The sequence below is a fragment of the Henckelia pumila genome, chromosome 3 (genome assembly GCF_033568475.1).
Source record: "Henckelia pumila isolate YLH828 chromosome 3, ASM3356847v2, whole genome shotgun sequence".
Lineage (NCBI taxonomy): Eukaryota > Viridiplantae > Streptophyta > Magnoliopsida > Lamiales > Gesneriaceae > Henckelia > Henckelia pumila.
The window spans coordinates 134164441-134186440 of NC_133122.1; the positions used below are offsets into that span (position 1 = coordinate 134164441).

Consider the following 22000-nt stretch of genomic DNA (forward strand, 5'->3'; position numbering starts at 1 on the left):
GGCATGCAATTAACTTAATAAAACAGATATCAGAATAAAACTGCGGAAACCAATAACATTATACAATCCCAGGTAAAGGAATCTGTAATTATCCAATATTATACAACCAAATCGAATAGCTGTATAAACCCAAACAACAGTAATAAAGCCTAGACGAAGCTCCAGCTGGCCAACCACTGACTAGCCCCTCCTGGATCCACCCTCCTCGTCCAATCGCAAACCTGCCCCATGGAATAGGGTGTCCAGAAAATACAGAGTACGAGACCTGAGCATAAAACGCTCAGTGCGAGAGTATGAGTATACATGCATGCAAAGTGAACTCCCTATAGACTCGAGGTCAAGGATCAGATAACAGAGACAGACCGGGCCCTGGTATGTAGCATGTTGTGCCGTCGCTTCAGGAGGTGGCTCCCATACCGAGATAACCGTGGAAACACCGGACCCAAATCGATGGAAGTCCATCCACTAACAGGATAGGGTACAACCCTACTACAGACATCTCGAAGGAGATACATCAAGATGCAAATGAATGCAGCATAATATCATGGCATATAAATCATGCGGTCACATAATACATGCATACTCAGTCAGGATATCTCGAACAGTACTTTCGTACCTCAAATACCAGGTAGGCACTACCAGCTCTAAGTCCAAGCCTAAAGTCCGCCTACACAGCGAAATGATACTACTATCATTACAGTGCTCTAAAAGCCTTAACTAAGCTATTGCATACTCCTAAATATTTATAGGAAGCAAAAGCTATACCTTCGTCCGTCGTTAGCCCTTTGATGTCGATGCCTCCAGAACTTGGGCACAACTCCGCTACGACTATCGAACGCCTCTCCGACCTCCGGACCAAGCCTAAGAAGACTAGAACAGCTCGAATATGACTAGAAATAGAGAGGAAATCCGGAATTGGCAAGGAGAAATGAAGTCTCGGCCTTCTATTTATAGACAACGATCGGAGCCTCCGATCCTCGATCGGAACGTCCGAACCTGGATCGGAACGTCCGATCCTGCCATCGGAGCTTCCGAAGATCCTGATCTGCCACGTGTCAAAATATCACTTGTTGACTCCAGATAGGGGTGATCGGAGCCTCCGGTCCTGATCGGAGCTTCCGATCCAGCCACACGTCATGGATGACGTAATATCATCAGTGCCTCCGATCCCGATCGGAGCTTCCGATCCCGATTGGAGCTTCCGATCGTCCCTTCGGAGCTTCCGATCCGTCCAATCCCAAATTTATTTAATTAGCATTAATCCTTTAATTACTCAATTAGGGTTCGGGCTACTACATTCTCCCCCACTTAAGATATTTCGTCCTCGAAATCAGATCTTAAGTACCGAATGCACATACAGAAATCAGAAACATTCTTTATTCAAATCAAACGTTTACAGAGTTTGCAACTGAATACAACTTAAAGAATGAAATCAAAACAACTCAGGATGGTCTTTACGCATCCTGTCCTCAAGCTCCCAAGTAGCTTCCTCAGTGCCTCGGCGCTGCCACTGAACTAAAACCAAAGGAATGACTTTGTTCCGTAAAACCTTATCCTTATAATCCAGGATACGAAGAGGTTTCTCAACATAAGTCAAATCCTTGTCTACCTGAACCTCAGACCGCTGCAGAATATGAGATTCATCCGCCACATACCGTCGCAACAGAGATACGTGGAACACGTCGTGAATGCTGGATAGATGCGGTGGCAAAGCTAGTCGATAAGCCAAATCGCCAATGCTCTCCAAGATCTCAAACGGACCGATAAATCTGGGAGACAACTTGCCCTTAAGGCCAAATCTGAGAATCTTGCGGAAAGGTGACACTCTCAGAAACACTTTCTCCCCGACCTCGAACTGCAAAGGCCTACGCTTGATATTAGCATAACTGGCCTGACGATCCTGTGCAGTCTTAATCCATTTCTTGATTTGATCAACAATGTCTATCACCTGCTGGATAAACTCCGGTCCCTCAGCCTGTCTCTCCCCCACTTCTTCCCAGAAGAGTGGAGTACGACAACGTCGCCCATACAACGCTTCAAAAGGTGCCATCCCAATACTAGTGTGATAGCTGTTGTTGTAAGCGAACTCGATCAACGGCAAATGATCCTGCCAGGCTGAACCAAAATCCAAGACGCACGCTCTAAGCATATCCTCTAACGTACGGATAGTGCGCTCTGACTGACCATCAGTCTCTGGATGATAGGCTGTACTCAAACTGAGAGTAGTACCCATCGCACGCTGAACACTCCCCCAGAATCTAGAAGTAAACCTGGGGTCCCGATCGCTGACAATGCTCACAGGCACTCCATGAAGTCGAACGATCTCCTGAATGTACATCCGTGCCATGCGATCCACAGAGTACTCTCGGCTATAGGCAATGAAATGTGCTGACTTGGTGAGTCGGTCCACCACCACCCAGATAGCATCACAGTTCCTCGGGGATACCGGCAAATGGGTCACAAAGTCCATAGTGATAAACTCCCATTTCCATTCAGGAATAGGCAGACTGTGAAGCAATCCTCCAGGTCGTCGGTGCTCTGCCTTGACCTGTTGACACACCAAACATCTCAAAACAAACTGATAAACACTGCGTTTCATTCCCTTCCACCAGAAACGAGTACGTAGATCCTTGTACATCTTGTTGCTCCCAGGATGAATACTCAACTTAGTGCGATGTGCCTGAGACAAAATCTCCTCTCGCAACTCTTCATCCTGTGGAATCACAAGCCTACCAGACAAACACAGAAAGCCATCTGACTGATAATGAAATCAAGACGAGCTACCCTCGTTAGCTAGACGAGCTAAACGCTGGGTCTTCGAATCAGACATCTGAGCATCTCGGATCCGCGAGTACAAGGCTGGCTCAGATAATATCGCAAACATCTGGATACTCTGCATACCTTTCTTATGCTTGAAGGTATAACCTGAAGTACAACAGTCACTGATCGCACTAGACATCGAACAAGTCTGAAGTGCGGATAGTCGCACCTTGCGACTCAAAGCATCAGCGGTGAGATTAGCAGCTCCTGGATGGTACTTAATCTCGCAATCATAGTCCTTAAGCAAGTCCATCCAACGTCTCTGTCTCATGTTCAATTCTGCCTGAGTGAACAAATACTTGAGACTCTTATGGTCGGTGAAGATCTCAAATTTCTCGCCATACAGATAATGACGCCAGATCTTCAAAGCGAACACAATGGCTGCTAACTCCAAATCATGGACTGGGTAGTTGTCCTCGTGAAGCTTCAGCTGTCTAGAAGCGTATGCGATCACATGCCCATTCTGAGTCAGGACACAACCTAACCCCTGAAGAGAAGCATCCGTGTAAACTACATACCCTCCAGATCCTGATGGTAATGCTAACACCGGCGCAGAAGTCAACCGCCGTCGAAGCTCACGGAAATTCTCCTCACACTCGGAGGACCACTCGAAATCCACACCCTTGCGGGTAAGCTGCGTCAACGGTCGAGCTAACTGAGAGAAGTTCAGAATGAAGCGACGATAATACCCTGCTAGACCCAGAAAACTACGGATCTCAGCAACCGTCGTCGGACGCGACCAATTAAGTACCGCTTCAATCTTGCTTGGATCAACAGAAATCCCTTCCCTGGATATGATATGGCCAAGAAAGACCACTCTATCCATCCAGAACTCACACTTGCTCAGCTTGGCGTACAACTGCTCATCTCGAAGAGTCTGTAGTACCAACCGCAAGTGAGAAACATGCTCTTCCGTATTACGTGAATACACCAAGATGTCGTCAATGAAGACCACGACAAACTTGTCCAAATACTCCCTGAAGACACGGTTCATCAAATCCATGAATATAGCCGGCGCATTAGTCAAACCAAATGGCATCACTAGGAACTCGTAATGCCCATAGCGAGTACGGAATGCAGTCTTGGCTACGTCCTGATCACGGACTCTCAACTGATGATACCCAGATCTCAAGTCAATCTTGGAGTAAATAGAAGTACCCTGCAGCTGATCAAACAAGTCATCAATACGAGGCAACGGATACTTGTTCTTCACAGTGACTCGATTCAGCTGCCTATAGTCAATGCACAGCCGCATCGACCCATCCTTCTTCTTTACGAAGAGAACAGGAGCTCCCCAAGGAGATACACTAGGACGAATGTACCCCTTGTCCAAAAGATCCTGTATCTGATTCTTTAATTCACGCATCTCTGACGGAGCCAGACGATACGGTGCTCTAGAAATAGGCGAAGTACCCGGCATCAACTCTATGTCAAACTCGACTTCCCTAGCAGGAGGAAAACCCGGAATCTCATCAGGAAATACATCTGGAAATTCATCCATAACAGGAATGCTCTCTATCCCAATACTCTCAGCGGACAAATCAACTGCATAGATAAGGTAGCCTTCCCCGCCAGACTCTAGAGCTCGACAGGCTCTCAAAGCTGATACCAAAGGCATCGGGGGTCGCGCTCCCTCACCATAGAAAAACCAACTCTCACTCCCTTCCGGATGAAAGCGTACTAATCTCTGATAGCAGTCCACTGAAGCTCGATAGGTAGTCAGCACATCTATTCCCAGAATGCAATCAAAGTCGTCCATCGCCAGGACCATGAGATTCGCTAACAGAACGTTCCCTTCGAACTCTAAAGGGCAACCCATCACTAGACGCTTAGCCAAAGCAGATTGGCCCGTCGGGGTAGAAACAGACATCACTACGTCTAGTGCAATGCATGGTAATTTATGCCTCTTAACAAAACGTGCAGAAATGAAGGAATGAGATGCACCAGTGTCAATAAGTACAAGAGCAGGTATACCATAAAGCATAAATGTACCTGCGATGACTTTCTCATTCTCCTCCACAGCCTGATCATGTCTCAGGGCAAACACCTGGCCAGAAGCTCGTGGCCTCAAATGAGAACTCCCAGCAGACTGTCCCTGCGACCTCTGCTGTACGGTAGCCTGAGAACCAGATCCTGAACCAGATCCAGAACCGCCTCCCCCAGACAGTGGACAATCCCTCCGGATATGACCAGTCTCTCCACAACGGAAACAAGCTCCAGAAGCTCTGCGGCACTTGTCGGATGGATGGTTCTTCCCACAGTGATCACACTTGTCCTTTCTTACCGAAACGGACAACACCTCCCGAACCAGAGGAAGAAGTAGACCCGGACTTCTTGAATGACTGGGCATGGGGGGCCAAAGAACTAGCAGGTCTCGACTGAGAGAAAGACCTGTTCCGCCGAATGCTGTCCTCCGCCTGGTGACAACGGCTCACCAAACCCTCGTAGGACATGTCATCACCAACCGCCACACGGTCATGGATCTCAGGGTTAAGGCCCTGAAGGAACAGATTATACTTCATCTCTGAGCTATCAGCAATCTCGGGGCAATAGGATAGCAGATCAAAGAACCTCTGCTGATACTCATCGATAGACATAGTTCCCTGTCGCAGACTCAGTAGCTCGCCTGCCTTCGACTGTTGGAGTGCAGGAGGAAAATACCGCTTTTGGAAAGCTGTGCGGAACTCGGCCCAGGTGGCCACTCCTCTCGCCGTAACAAAAGGTGCAGAAGTAAACCTCCACCACCTGCGCGCACGCCCATCCAGAAGATAGCCAAGGGTCTCCACCTTCTGCTCATCAGTGCATTGGAAAGTCTGAAAAGTCGTTTCCATGCGGTCTAACCAGTTCTCCGCATCCTCCGGAGACTCACCTCCAACTAAGGGCTTAGGACCCATAGCTAAGAATCGACGCACAGTGAAACGCTCGTTGTCATGGTGACGATGACGCCGTTCTAGACGAGGCTCCCGGTCGGCATCACCCCAACGCCCACCAACACTGCTATGAGAACTCTGGTCGTCACAATTTGACATCTACAAAAATACCTCAAGATGAGACTAAATCTCAAGAAATCTTTTGCATGCTCTGATACCATAAATGTAGTGACCCTTACCCAGATCACCTACTAAACAGAACTTAGGCATGCAATTAACTTAATAAAACAGATATCAGAATAAAACTGCGGAAACCAATAACATTATACAATCCCAGGTAAAGGAATCTGTAATTATCCAATATTATACAACCAAATCGAATAGCTGTATAAACCCAAACAACAGTAATAAAGCCTAGACGAAGCTCCAGCTGGCCAACCACTGACTAGCCCCTCCTGGATCCACCCTCCTCGTCCAATCGCAAACCTGCCCCATGGAATAGGGTGTCCAGAAAATACAGAGTACGAGACGTGAGCATAAAACGCTCAGTGCGAGAGTATGAGTATACATGCATGCAAAGTGAACTCCCTATAGACTCGAGGTCAAGGATCAGATAACAGAGACAGACCGGGCCCTGGTATGTAGCATGCTGTGCCGTCGCTTCAGGAGGTGGCTCCCATACCGAGATAACCGTGGAAACACCGGACCCAAATCGATGGAAGTCCATCCACTAACAGGATAGGGTACAACCCTACTACAGACATCTCGAAGGAGATACAGCAAGATGCAAATGAATGCAGCATAATATCATGGCATATAAATCATGCGGTCACATAATACATGCATACTCAGTCAGGATATCTCGAACAGTACTTTCGTACCTCAAATACCAGGTAGGCACTACCAGCTCTAAGTCCAAGCCTAAAGTCCGCCTACACAGCGAAATGATACTACTATCATTACAGTGCTCTAAAAGCCTTAACTAAGCTATTGCATACTCCTAAATATTTATAGGAAGCAAAAGCTATACCTTCGTCCGTCGTTAGCCCTTTGATGTCGATGCCTCCAGAACTTGGGCACAACTCCGCTACGACTATCGAACGCCTCTCCGACCTCCGGACCAAGCCTAAGAAGACTAGAACAGCTCGAATATGACTAGAAATAGAGAGGAAATCCGGAATTGGCAAGGAGAAATGAAGTCTCGGCCTTCTATTTATAGACAACGATCGGAGCCTCCGATCCTCGATCGAAACGTCCGAACCTGGATCGGAACGTCCGATCCTGCCATCGGAGCTTCCGAAGATCCTGATCTGCCACGTGTCAAAATATCACTTGTTGACTCCAGATAGGGGTGATCGGAGCCTCCGGTCCTGATCGGAGCTTCCGATCCAGCCACACGTCATGGATGACGTAATATCATCGGTGCCTCCGATCCCGATCGGAGCTTCCGATCGTCCCTTCGGAGCTTCCAATCCGTCCAATCCCCAATTTATTTAATTAGCATTAATCCTTTAATTACTCAATTAGGGTTCGGGCTACTACAAATACCCATACCTTGAATAATCATCAGTAAAGGTAATGAAGTAGGTGTGGCCATATTGAGTCCCAACTCTAAATGGACCACAAACATCTGTATGGATCAAATCCAACAGATTTTGACTACGCTCAGGTTTCCCCTTAAAAGGAGATTTAGTCATTTTTCCTTTTAGGCAGGATTCACAAGTAGGTAGAGAGTTAATATCAGACATATCAAACATGCCCTCTCCCACTAGCTTGTTCATCCTCCTTGAGGAAATATGACCTAGCCTAGCGTGCCAAAGGTTTGCCGGGTTTTGGCTATCGATTTTTCTTTTGTTTGTTGTTGCCGGTTTATCAACATAATTTATTGGAACGTCTTTTAGTTTTAAGTTGTATAGATCGTTTTCAAGTTGTCCATTTCCAATTAAACATTCATTCTTGTAAATATTGCAAATCCCATTCACAAAATTGCAAGAATAACCATCTCTATCAAGCATAGAAACAGAAATAATGTTTTTAATCAAATCCGGAACAAATAAAACATCTCTTAAAAGTAACTTAAAACCGTTCTGCAAAAATAAATAAACATCTCCCACGGCTTTAGCTTCAACTCTGGAACCATTTCCGAGCCTCAGCTGGGTCTCACCCATTCTAAGCCTGCGACTTCTTGTCATCACCTGCAAATCATTGCAAATGTGAGATCCACATCCGGTATCCAATACCCAAGAATTAGTATTAAGTGAAACATTTATTTCAATATAGAACATACCCTTCGCAGTTCGCAACTGCTCTAGATATTCCTTGCAGTTACGCTTCCAATGACCGGGCTTCTTGCAGTAATGGCAAACATCCTTGGATTTTTCCATGTTTGAAGCCTTTGTCTTGTACTTCTTCTCTGGTTCGATTTTCTTGGGTGGGGCAGAACGTTTCTTACCCTTTGTACTTGGCCCCTTCTTAGCAGAAGAAGAGGAGCCCACCAAGAAAGCCGGTTTATCCTTCTTTAATGTGGATTCATATGTCACAAGCATATTGACCATCTCTTCAAGGGAGGCCTCTATCTTGTTCATATTGAAATTTATCACAAATCCGTCAAACGAAGAAGGAAGAGACAGAAGTAGTAAGTCCACGTTGAGTTCATGCTCCAACACCAAATCAAGGGTTACCAACTTCTGTATGAGCCAAATCACTCGTACCCCATGATCACGGACCGAAGTCCCTTCACGCATGCGACACGTCATTTGCTCCTTTACAGTAGCGAACCTTTCAGCCCTCGATTGAGCCCCAAAAAGTTCCTTGAGTTGAACGTGAATGTCAGTAGCATTCACGGTGTCCTCAAATCGCCTCTGGAGTTCATCAGACATCGAGGCTTGCATATAGCATTTGGTCTTGATATCATGGTCCCACCATGTATCAAGTTTGGCTAACTCCTCCGGACTTACGTCAGCTGGTGCTTCCTTCGGAGGAGATTTTTCTAACACGTAGAGCATCTTCTCCGAAGTCAAGACAATCTTCAACTTACGGAACCATTCCGTATAGTTTGCGCCAGTCAACTTATTTTGTTCGAGGATCGAGAAAAGTGGATTACGCGAATTCATCTTATGAAATACTGAAAAGAAACAGACAAATATCAGTGATTGTTTAAGCAATTTACTTAGACATAAAATAGGCGAAATTTATTTTATGAATCTCACTCCCACTATTTTAACGATTTCACTACCCTCTAGTGAAAACGGGAAACTGTTTTCCTTAGTGAGAACATGGAGTCCAATTGACAAACTTATGGTCCCGAATAATATCAGCCAACCATAATTTTCAAAAGGTAGAGCCCAATTTCTTCCAAAGCAACCTCCACGTTTTTACCTCATGTCCAATAAGGGCCCAATAATATGACGCCGATTATTGTGACATGTCAAGATGACCCATCAATATTAAGTTGTGATGGACGGTCGCCATGTGGATCCCCCAATAATATGAGCCGATCCCATGGGAGTTCCACCCAACTTACAACATGTGTCGATCCAATGTACAGCTTTCCGACGAACGGGCCCCCCCAATAATATGAGCCGGACCGTATCCGCGGGTAGCATCTCATACATTGATCGTTGATGGAAGGTAGGAACATTTAAACAAATTTAAATTTCCTTTATTTATCTTGATATCAATTTTAAATCATATTTAAAATGAGGAATTTTTAATTATAAAAATTTGTCTCATCATTTTTAAAATTTTTGTATGCTTGCCGGATTCACACAATTATGTCTAAAACATGCATACAACTATAATATCACATATTATATAGGATGATCGATTCCATTTCTAAACGACCCGTGGTTGCCAATCACGAGTCTTAGTCCAATCCTAGGTAATATGCAGTATGCAATGCAATCCTATTACATTTGCTTCCAATTTACATTTCTTCTGTCTTTATTGTCTGTTGGGCCCACCTCCATCTTCAAATCTTGATCTCCCACTAAATCTAATGTATTTACAATAAATAACAATGACAAGTAGGGGATACATTTTTAAGGGGTGGGAACGGGCCATAAACCAAGCCCACTTTTATTACATATGACATTCATATTGGGCTATAAACCAGACCCATTAATAAAACCAACAACAATAAAACAAATGTAAATTCCTAACATACACCTACAAAATTGGTCATGGCAATCGATCATCCTTATCCAATAACATTTAATTCAAAATTAATTTATTGGATAACATGCAATGGCAATTTAAATTTAAAAGGATAAAATCATATTTCATACATAAAATCTTATTTTACATACAAAATCATATTTTATCTTTTTATCAAATAAAATCATATTTTATCTATAAAATCCAATTTTATACATAAAATCATATTTTACTCAATATATCCATAAGATCATATCTTATCATCAATTGTACCAAAAATAATTAATTTCAAAATTCAATTTAAGGATAAAATATTTAAATTTTCCAAAAATTCAAATTTATCCAAAAATCAATTTTAAAATTTTCGGACTCGAACAATTCGATCCGACGCCTCGTGGACCAATCAAAACAATTTTTGATCGGACCAAAAATAGAATTTTAACATATTAAAATTTAATTTAAAAATTAAAAAATAATTTTTCCCGCGGGCCGCCCGGGACATTCCCGGGCTGCCCGCGCCCTAATGGGGTCGGGCCGGGCAGCCCGGCTGCCCCTAGGGCAGCGACGATTGCTGCCCCTGCCCCGGACAGCGATCCAATCGCTGCCCGGGTTTTTGCCCGAAAAAAAAAAATTTTTATTTTTAAAATATTTATTTTGTTTCAAAAACCGAGGCCTAAAAAATTTTTGTACAATCGATTAATTTAATCGCTTGATCTGTGCAACCTGGCTTTGATACCACTGTTGGAGAACGCGGCGATCAGATCAATTATGATTGATACCCGGTGCAGCGGAAGTTTAAAATTTTTGTATGGAACGATTTCATAATAGGTATCAACCTTACGATTAAATTGTGTGTGTAAAAATTAAATAACAATTATAAAATTTTTACCTTTAATCTCGAATCGAGATTTTGGACACCAACAGATTTCTCTGCTCTTGTTGTATATCCCTGGAACTGATGGACGAACTGTTCTTCAATCAGGTCCACGAACGGATATTTAATCCCTCTGATAGATTGCACTAGAAAATCTATCAGAAGTTTCTACGAAGAGATTAACGAATTTGATCCGTTAAACCAGACTGTAATTCAAAATCACAGGCTGGATTTTTCTCAAGCAGAGGGAGAGGGGGCGGCGGCCACAATAAATAAAATTAGGGTTTTCGAAAATTATTTTATGACCTGTTGTGTGTAATTTCTGTACTGCAATAACTTATTTATAATGTAGGCCACTAACAGCTTAGGGCCCATTAGTCATAAGTTCAAGCCCGACAAGCAAAGCCCGCATGTTCAGAAATTAATATAAAATTCATCGTGACTTCGATTGATAAACCAATTTCACCAATGTGCACAGAAACCATTTCTGCACCTTTTAAAGTCAAGATAAATTTTTCTGAATCCGAATTCAGTGGTTTCCAAAAATGTCCATCCCTATGTCATTTTAGGAAATCTTACTCCTCTACTCATAATTAAGAAGTCCAACTTCTTTGTTCATTAAATTTAACTCTTTAAATTTAACTATCTCAACGGGGATTAAAAATCCATTACACTGTGTGACCCTCAATGGTTCAGGGATACAGCTAGCCGTGGGCTCACAACTCCTTGTGACTCGGAACAACAATTTCCGACTTGCCCATCGAATCATGGTAAGAGCGCCTAGCAACATCGCCCCATGATTCCCTAGGTATCACTGATAGTGCCTACAAGAACCAATAGATTTTGGTTAGCGTACAGTACGGTCCATTCATCCAAATATCCCGATCGAATCAACAACCATTGGTATATCGAGAGTCGCTCGAGATTCGATAACTATGCAATACATCTTGAAGATCAACTAGTGACATCGCATGTGCTACTAAGAAACCATTTCTTAAATCACATCATGTACTCTGGCCAGAGATTCGTCACACTAATATCTCCTCAGATCGCATAGGATATCCACACTCGCAAGCATGTGGTGAATCCTTGACAACAAAGCATCGACTCCTATATGTGTTGTAACTGTACCCAATCCCGACACCTGATGACCCCAATAGAGTCGGTAAACGAGTCAAAGCACAGTACTAGCATATAGAGTCTCAATGATGTTTCAAGTAGTAAGGACTAATGGTGTACAACCAAAACCGCGGACTTTATCCACTCGATAAGTGATAACCACTTGGAAAGTCCGAATAGGGTAGTTCGATCATTCATCATATGAATATCCATTTGCATGCTTCGAACATCTCTATGTTCCCTACCAATGAAACGTGGTACTCTGCATCACAAATGCTAGTCTCAAACTCGAGCGATCCTTATCCTTATTATCGGACGGCTCAATCGACTAGGAACAGTTTAGAATATACAGTGACTATAAGATGTGTTTCATGATAGACATCTCCATGTTCTACCACATCTTACATACACTATAGTATATTCAAGGTTTTTATCAAAACAACAATAGTATATCACAATATAACAATATGAAGAAAGATAAAGTCATTGCCATTAATAAAAGTGTAAATTATATTAAACAAAAGATTGTTTATACAAAGAGTCATCAAAGCCCTTAGCCACAAGTTGGCTCACCGGGCACCCACTCTTTCAGTAGGTTGAATGGCAACAGGTACAATCGAGAGAATAGGATCAGAAGATAGCTCCGAAGGCTTGTCTTACTCTTGATAACCCATCTTCGATCGTATATCATGCGAATCGAAAGCTTTGTTTGCCATTATAAACAATTTAGGAAGTAAGGATTTTAGAGAATTTTTGCAGAGAGAGATAGAAAAGGTTGAAGATGATAAGATCAATTTCTACAGTGCTTAGAAATATATAGGGATAAGGGGTTTAAACGGAAAAAAATCAAAAGCCTCTATCTCTCATATCAGACTAAGAATTTTCCCCTAACGGTAACAATTCTCCAACGGGAAAAAAAATCTCTCTAATTAAGGAAATTAAATTTGATTAATTAAGGACACCCTGAAACTCTTACTTAAGAATATATCAATATTCCCCAAAAATAAATAACTCCACATCGAGTTCTAACTCCACTGAAACATATTCAATCTCAATCAATTCAATTTTCAGCAAGTTGGGCAATTTTTTCAATTTTTGTTAGTCTTTGAACTGTTAAACCTGAGCACGATATGATCACAATAAATGCAAAATACATGACCTAATTTATGTCTAAAACAGAATTTAATGAGATTAGATCAAAAATGATGCATGCAAATTGTGTGCAGCACGTGTTAAGCACCAGTATTGGCAACAATTCCCAACAACACTGTAGTCTTCAAAATACTTTTGAATTTGTCACACTTCCAAAGCCATGTGATTCTTCTTTTTATTTTGATTCAGAAGTGGTAGCCTGCACACTAAAAGAACAGTCTTCATTGGACTATCTTAGGTAGCTTTTTCCAATTTTCTTCCGATTTTTGTTTGATTTTCAAGACATTGGTCACTGAAATTTTATCAAACCATGCTTTTTAATTTTTAAAACCACTTTTCACATGGGACAAGATCATGGAATACACGAACATCCCTCAACTACTTCGTGGTTAAAAGCATATTTTCATGGCAAGTGTGTTCTAAAATTACCTTTGACAGAAGAACTACAAAGTGTCAGTCAGTATTATCAACCAGTGCAAATCATAGAACAATATGAATATGCAGTATACCTAAAGTCCTAAAAATGCACATGCATGTTTGGTGTTGTCCGTCAGTGTTGGAAACACTTAAGGACAGCAACCGTGAGTGCTTATAAAGAACACATGTTGAGAGATTTCCTAAGACTGGAGAATCTCTCGAAGTTTAATGCTTTTGTAAAAATATCGGCCAGTTGGTTATTGGTCCCAACAAACTTCATATGGATCATGTCCTTCTCAACTAAATCTCGAATGAAGTGATGTCTTATCTCAATGTGTTTAGTTCGAGAGTGTTATACTGGGTTTTTTGATATATCTATAGCACTTGAGTTATCACAGTACACAGTTGGTGTTTCACTTTTAAGACCATAGTCTTGTAGCATTTGATTCATCCAAATTAATTGAGAACAACAACTTTCCGCTGCCACATATTCGGATTCAGTAGTAGAAAGTGACACACAGTTCTGCTTCCTACTATACCATGAAACCAAGTTGTTACCCAAATAAAAACAACCACCCGTGGTGCTCTTTCTCTCATCAACATTCCCTGCCCAATCAGCATCACTATAGCCTACCAAATTAGTATTGGTTTCTTTAGTGTACCATAACCCTAAGTCTAAAGTGCCTGCAACATACTTCAAAATTTGTTTTACAGCTTTCATATGTGTGACTTTAGGATCAGATTGATATCGGGCACACAAACACACACTGAACATAATATCAGGTCGACTTGCACTTAGATACAGCAGACTTCCAATTATGCTTCTGTACAAAGTGTTGTCAACACTGTCAGCAACACTGTCTTTGCACAGTTTTTCATTAGTTCTCATTGGTGTTTTCATATGTCTAACATGATTAGTACAAAACCTTTTCACCAAATTCTTAGCATATTTGCTTTGACACAACAAGATGACATCACTCATTTGTTTCACTTGTAATCCTAGAAAGTAATTCAACTCACCTACCATGCTCATTTCAAAGGTAGCAGTCATGCTTTCAACAAAATCATTTACAATTTTTTGAGATGAAGCACAGAAAATTATGTCATCAACATAGATTTGACAAATAAGAATGTTACCTTGTATTTTTTGAACAAAAAGTGTTTTATCTACCTCACCTCTTTGGAATCCAATGTAAAACAAATACTCCGTGAGCCTTCCATACCAAGCACGAGGTGCTTGTTTCAATCCATATTCAGTGTTGGACTCAGTGTTGTGCTGGGTGATTTTTTAGGAGGGACAACACTATTGACAACACTGGAATCAGTCTGTGAAGAGACGGTATCTAGCAGATCATCAATATTGTCTTCAATTGTTTTCCCCTTCAGATCAGCATAATCATCAAATACCACATTAATAGATTCAATGATAGTTCTAGTTCTCCAGTTAAACACACGATAATCTCGACTATTCAAAGCATATCCAAGAAATAGACACTTATCGCTTTTTGAATCAAATTTAGCCAATTGCATCCTGTCATTCAAAACATAACATATGCATCCAAAAATATAAAAATATTTAAAGTTAGGCCTCTTTCCCATGAGAATTTCATAGGATGTCATAGTAGAACCTTTCCTTAAATATACCCTATTGGATATGTGACATGCAGTATTTAAAGCCTCAGCCAAAAATATTTTTGCAATATTTTTGGAGCTTAACATAACCCTTGCCATCTCTTGGAGGGTTATGTTTTTCCTTTCGGCAATGCCATTCTGCTGAGGTGTCTTAGGTGCTGAATATTCATGTGATATACCTTCCTTTCACAGAATTGATCAAACAATGAGTTTTCAAATTCCTTACCATGGTCAGTTCGAATCCTGATAACCTTCAAAGCAAACAGATTAGTGATTTGCTTTATCAATTTTTTTGAAAGCATCGAAAGTTTCAGACTTTTCTCTTAAAAAACTTACCCATGAGTACCTTAAAAAATCATCAACACATACAAATGAATACCTCTTACTTCCACAGCTTTCAACCTCCATAGGTCCCATTAAGTCCATGTGTAGGAGTTCAAGAAATCGTGTTGTCCCACAGTGTTGTAACACAGGATGTGACACACGAGTTTGCTTACCTTTTTGACAGTCTCCACACACATATGGAACTCCAGAAGTTAAATTTGGCATCCCATGTACAGCATCATACTGGCTTAATTTTTTCAATGCTTTGAAGTTGGCATGTCCCAACTTTTGATGCCATAAATTCAAATCATCAACCTTGGTGAATTTGCAAGCAAGTTCCTCTCCATGTTGATAACAGTTGTCCGATGATCTAAACCCTGTCAAAACACACGAATTACTCTTATCAAATACTTGACATAAATTCTTATCAAATTTAACATAAAGATCATCATCACGAAGTTGACTAATGCTAATAAGATTTGCATTTAATCCTTCAACATGTAGAACATTATGAAGCTTAGGCAGTCCTTCTACATTCAAAGTTCCTTTTTCAACAATCTTTCCATTGGCTCCTCCTCCATATGTCACTTTTCCTTTATCATGTTCAACATAGTCAGAAAGATACTTTTTCAATCCTGTCATGTGGCGTGAACTACCACTGTCGAAGTACCAATGACCTGCAACATTAGTTTTCAAGGAAGTATAAACGACATTACAACTAGATTTAGCTTTTGGTACCCAAAACTTTTTCTCAAAATTTTTCTTCCTGGCAGTGTTCTGGTTCAGTGTTGGCAACACTGATGACAGCTCTTGCCTGGAATTCCAGTACATATAGTCATACCTAAGCTTATAACAATAAGGCTTGATGTGACCTTGCTTATGACAGTAATGACAAACAAACCTATGATTCCTTTGCTTTTTCCTCTGAACAGGAACTTGTGTCTTCAATGGAATTGGTTTTTCCTTTAGAATTACAATTGGAACACTAGCAGAGTTACTGTTCTCTTTGACAAAAACAGTTTGTGACAACTCCCCAACTTCAAACTTGCTATTATGAAACCCTAGACCAACTTTATCTTCTTTTCCCATCATCAAAATTGAATCCAACTTGGTCTTGCTTGAATTATACTTTGCAAGAGTTGCATTGGCTCTTCCAAGTTCTTCTTTGACCTTGCCTAGTTCTAAATCCTTCTTGCTCAGAACAAGTTCAAGTCTAGCCACTGAAGCTTTCAGTTCACTGTTCTCCTTTGTTAAAGCAGAATTTGTCTTGTTCCTTAATATCCAGTCATTATACAATTCTTCATACATCTTCTGAGCATTATCCCAAAAAAGTTCTACTTCACCAACTTCCTGATTTGAGTCTCCAGAAATAGATGCATTCAGACACAGTACCTTTCGGTCAGTGTTGTGACCAAATGTTGTGACACCTGTAATAACACTGTGTTTCTTCTGCAGCACCAAAAATGAAAGGGCATTTTGAGTCTCTTCTTCTCCTTTTTTTGTTCCTTCCTCATCTTCATCATCACTTAGGGAAGCACACATTCCTTTGCAAAGTCTGGTTGGGCACTCATTAGCATAGTGACCGAAGCCTGTGCACTCATGACACTTCACAGATTCAAACTTCTTCAATATATTCAGTGTTTTTCCTTCTTTCTGAAAGTGATTTTGACTCTTTGAAGGGATGGTATTCTGTTCTGGTCCGCATATCCTCAATGGTTTTCCAACAGTAGGAGCATTCAAAACTTTGGGTTTCTGACCAGGTTTCTTATAATCTCTCATTCTCTTCAAGTAGTTACCAAATTGTTTGGTAAGAAAGGCGATTGAATCATCTCCTAAGTTAGACTCGTTGACTCCCTGTGTCAGATCAACAAAATCATTGTATGAGTCATTAGAAACTTGAAGTGCAATAGACTTACCTTTGTCCTTTTTTCCAAAATTCATCTCTAACTCATATGTTCGAAGTGAACTCATCAATTCATCCAATCCCAGAATTGATGTGTCCTTTGATTCATCAATGACACAAATCTTCATTTGAAATCTTTTTGGCAGTGATCTCAACACTTTGCTCACCAAGCATTCATTTGAAATAGCATCACCAAGATCAATTGCCGCATTCTCGATCTTCCTCAAGCGGCGTTCATAATCATCAATTGTCTCACTCTCTTCCATTCAGATTTTCAAACTGAGTAGTAAGAATCCTTCTTTTGGTTTGACGCACACTATCTGATCCTTCACAGTGCATTTGAAGTTTTTCCCAAGCCTATTTAGCACATACACAGTTAGTGACCAGTGAAAACATATTAGAATCAAGAGAAGTAAATATAGCATTAAGAGCTTTGTTGTTCATATTCGAAGCAGCAGTTTCATCGGCATTCCATTCCGTTTCTGGTTTGAGGAGAAAATCTCCTTCTCCATCAGTTCTCCTTGGTGGATTCCATCCTTGTAGCACATGCTGCCATGCCTTTTCATCAATCGATTTGATGTAGACACTCATCCTTACTTCCGAATAGAATAGTTGGATCCATCCAAGATTGGAGGGCGTTGAGCAGTTCCTGAATAAGGTATCTCCATTGTGATGTCCTATCAAACACAAAAATAGAATCACACTTAGTATCGTCAAGTGAATGTCTCTGACGCCAATTGTAAGGTTTGGACAGTATGAAATCACAAAAATACAAAAAAACTTTTCGAGTGTGTGTTATCTTTCAGTGTTGTCAACACTTCACGATAACACTATGCAACAGAATAATTAACTAACAGTAAAAGTAAATAACACACAGATATTTATGCACAAGTACTAAGTACTTGTACTATGCCTCATGACGAAATAATCACTAAAAAATTAAATCAGTTTACAAAAAACAACTAGTGATTGTTTTACGAAAAATCTACTTTTCTCAACAGATTGAGAAAATAAAAGACTTCCTAAAAACTAGTAAAAACTAGAATAAAACATCAATAGGAAGTTCTAAACCAAAAAATGAAAACCAAAGAAACACTTTCTGAATAACACTTCACTCGTGTGTTTTTCAGTGTTTCCAACACTACTCGGAAACACAACGTAGCAGTAGTATCTCTTCAGAAATTCTTCAATGATCGATCTTCAACACTCTAGAATTTCTGCAGTACTTTCTCTATGTATTTTGCTCTCTACGTTTCACTCTCTTCTCTCTTGATTGTCGTGTTATCAGATCGGTCCAAGCACTCCTATAAATAGATCTTCAATATGTTTCCATAAATAAGAATCTACAAAGCATGGAAACAATATATCATCAGAAATCACATATTTCGAATCAAGATATATCTGATATTACCAATTTTAAAACATGTTCTAAGAAAGGCAAAACTATAAATATAGAAATTGAATGCAATAAGGAAATAATTTAAAAGACATATGCACAACATGTTCTTTCAGTAGCCTTCCATGTCATGGAAGTTTGTCATACTTAAAGAAGAAAGGGGGATTGGAACGATGAAGGAAACATCAGATCTTATCAGTGGTAGGTCTGTACCAACTGCTCCAGCGCGGATTGCTTCTGCCAAGCCGATGTCTTAGTTGCAAAGAACAACCTTGTCTTTTAATTTTGTTTGATCTAAACAATTTGGTAAGCAGGACCTGAAATTTTCATACAAAAAATTAATTAAAAAAATAATGTGTATGTTTTGGAACAACAAATGGGAAGTTAGTTAACAAACTCAGCATCTGGTTCTTTGCATGTGCTTGAGGTTTCTTGCCCATAAGCTAAGGGAAAACTATTCCCCTTGAAGTCGAAAGCATTGATCGATTTTCCCTGTAAGATAAGGTAAAATTTCACCAAAATGGGAGCTCAGAAGTTTAGCTACGCTTCATATTTTTAAGAGCATGCATACCACAATTGCAGTTCCATTCCCAAGAGCCACTTTGGTGATGATACCTCTATTAGTAGTGCTAGCTGCAACCGTGAGAATCCATGGATCGATGCTTGTGATCCGACCAAGCCCTTTATTCCCTGCTGATTGAACTACTAAAATACCCTTTTGTAAAGCATGAAACGATCCGATTGCAATCACGTCCTCATCCACTTTACCTGGATAAGAGTTTGCGATAGAGACGGTAATGATATCAACTCCATCAGCTATAGCATCATCAAACGCAGCTAATATATCTGAAGACTGGCACCCCTGATTAGGATAACAAACTTTATGTGCAGCGATTCTAGCCGACGCGCCTCCTCTTGCAGTCCCATTAGCAATGTCGTAAAAACTGGTGTCCTTAACCGCATTACCAGCTGCTGTAGACGCGGTATGAGATCTGTGGCCTTCTGCATCCCTTGCCGATTCAACATCCAAAGGCTTGAAGGAGCCGCAGTACCGGGCTCCGATTAGTTTGCTGCACGCACTAACAGATTTGTCAACTTCTCAAGAACAGGAAGGACATGGTGGTGACAAAATGGATTTAATTTACTTATTGCAGGTGAAATTTTGTCCTCCTTTACACGCTCCTTTCCATTTCTTGGGAGGAGGGCTAAAGTCTTTATCACTGAAACTCTTTGATTCCGGCCATATTCCTGTGTCAATGACCCCAATAATCGTGTCGCTCTCCACAGTAGGATTTCAATTGAGAATTTTCGTGGAGTCCCATGAAATCCCATGATCTTGTTGTTTGTAGATGAAGAGCTTTACTAGGAAAAATCGATACCACTTCTTCCTTACCTGTATTTCAAATTATGTGAAAAATGAGAGAACAGAAGTTTACTCGCCAACTTTTCCTGCACTTCATCCGTTAGATTGTCAACAAATCCATTGAAACTCCGTCCGTAACTTTTGGTTATTGATTGACCTCGAAACCTTAGAGAAACAAGAACAAATCACGAAAATGAAAACTTTGTTTTTTTTTCTCTAAAAATACCATATCTTTTAATTTTGCAAAATGTTACACAAGTTTATGATACCTGATGTCAACAACATCTTGAAGCATGCTGGAGTGGTATGTGGAAGATGACGATTCTTCGTTCTCCCCGAGATGTCCCATGTACACTATGTAATTCTTCCTCTTTTGATCATCCCAAGCATGACATAACATTATCCCGCTCAGAAAACATAGAGCAAACAAAAAAGAGGAAATTTTGAGAGATTGCAGAATTCGGCGCATTGTTGAAGAATTGAAATGTGAGACAAAGATGTGCATGTGTGTACTTGTCTTTGCCTTTTTACATTCTTAAATAGAAATGAAAATTTTGTTTCAGAATAAGATTCAGCTTATTTCATTTCAAGGGGTTGATTCTACTAAATGAATTGATTAAGATTTTCTTCTCTGACTTAAGGGTATCCTTATTTTGGATCCCATGTATTCTCAAAATGTTGATTTTCTTTTTTTCTTTTTCGGGGAAAATTGCTTTCTCCATGCTTTATATTCGAGCTTTTTTTTTTTGGGATTTTGGTACGATGTATTGTCTGAATTGAGCTGTATTCTTGAATCTTTCATTGTTTTTTCAGAAATTATGATAATTTGTTTTCTAATTATAGTTTTCTTTATTTGAAAGTGTTTGTGCGTTACATCACTTAAATTTTGATAAAATTTCTCCAACCACCCTTGTGAAAGTACCCATTAGCTAATACATCCTTGTGTAACGAGTTTGAACATTTAAACTCCTATGTTATAATTTTTTTAGCAAGAAAGTCTCTATTCGTACAAGAAAATAGTACCAAATTATCATCGTGAAATTATTGAAGAGCTAATAACCCCCTGTGAAATGAGTTTGAGCAAATGAACCCCTGTGTTATATTTTTTTTTAAGTTAACTCTCCCCAAAATATATATTTTTTAAATATAAAATATATATTAAAAAACAAAAAATACCTCAATTTAAAAATAATACTCTATCATTTTGTCAATTGATATATTATATACTTCGATCCATCAAATTTGTTGTGCAAGGATTTATTTATTTTTTATCACTTAAAATCATACAAATATCAACCGATTGAATTGAATTCTAATTATGTTATGATTGTATTATATTATCTTATATTAGCTACATGAAAAATGTTATTATTTAAAAAAAATAAAATGATATATTAAAAAAAATCAAAATTTTTGGCACCAATTTTCTTCAAATTTAAATTTCATACAGTTAATCTTAACAAATAATTTGAGGAAAGGATAAAAAATTCACAATGAAAATGATATATTTTTATTTATTTTCTTAGGTAAAATAGATTAAATAAATTTTTAGTGAAAAATATTATCAAGCATCTATTTTTTTGTTATTATTTTTAAGTTCTCTAAAAATTATGTTTCGACAAAATATTATTTTTTTGGTGAAATTTTTTCATATATCATTTTAGTTTTTTTAAATAATCACAGTTTTTTTTCATGTAGCTAATATAAGATAAGATAATATAATCATAACATAATAATTCAATTCAATCGATTGAGATTTGTATGATTTTAAGTGATAAATAAATAAATCCTTGTACTACAAATTTGATGGCTCAAAATATATAATATGTCAATTAACAAAATGATAGAGTATTATTTTTAAATTGAGGTATTTTTTGTTTTTTAAAATATGGTTCAGATAAAAAAAAACTTTTTGGGGAGAGTCAGCTAAAAAAATATAACAGAGGGGTTGAGTTGCTCAAATTCATTATACAAG

At 39.7% G+C, this 22000-nt stretch overlaps 1 pseudogene; it reads right to left on the reverse strand.

Annotated features, from left to right (window-relative positions):
* The window catches only part of LOC140889536 (subtilisin-like protease SBT4.13), a 62727-nt pseudogene extending 42302 nt beyond the window's left edge, over positions 1-20425 (reverse strand).
* Positions 20426-22000: the final 1575 nt, after the last annotated feature.